This window comes from Rhea americana, unplaced genomic scaffold (assembly GCF_003343005.1).
Source record: "Rhea americana isolate MKP2758 unplaced genomic scaffold, rheAme1 scaffold_83, whole genome shotgun sequence".
NCBI lineage: Eukaryota > Metazoa > Chordata > Aves > Rheiformes > Rheidae > Rhea > Rhea americana.
Genome location: NW_028187012.1, coordinates 3,047,200 through 3,047,822, shown reverse-complemented (window position 1 = coordinate 3,047,822; position 623 = coordinate 3,047,200).

Below are 623 nucleotides of genomic sequence, written 5' to 3'. Positions count from 1 at the left end.
CCGCCGGCCACGTGACCGGCTACGGCACGCGCGGGGCGCCGCTGCCCAGCCCCCGCCCGCCGCCGGCAGGCGCGACGACCGTTAACGGTCGCGGCGGCCGCCCAACGGCCACGCGCGCGGCCGCCGCGGTGGCAGCAGACGTCAGTGGAAGCGCGGCTCAGGCAAAGCATCGGCTCAAAGAAACCGTCCTGGGACCCGCTGATGGCATCAGTGCTTACCGAAATATTAAGAAACTCAAACAGTTTTTCAAGCAGGGTTTAGTTTTACATCACTAAACGTCGACAGGGCAGTTGGCATTGATTTCTCCTTCCCTTTCASGCTGCCCCCTCCCCCTTTTTATTTGAAAACTCAAAGTTACATTTGCTTTGTGAAAGCAAAGATCATACTAACAGGACTGGTCATTCACAGCTGGGTTCAGTTGTGTAACCAACCTGCATTAAAGCCCTGGGAGGTCTTGCCACCACCTTGGTACCTGCATTTTAGGCCCAGATCCTTCAGCGTGCAGTCCATGCATGAAGCAAGCTAAAGGAAGTGATACTTCTTGGGAGGTGGCTGGAGATACCTGCCCTTTCCAGCTGAAAGTTCATGAGTTGTAAAGACACCTACAAGTATTTTTTGGACTT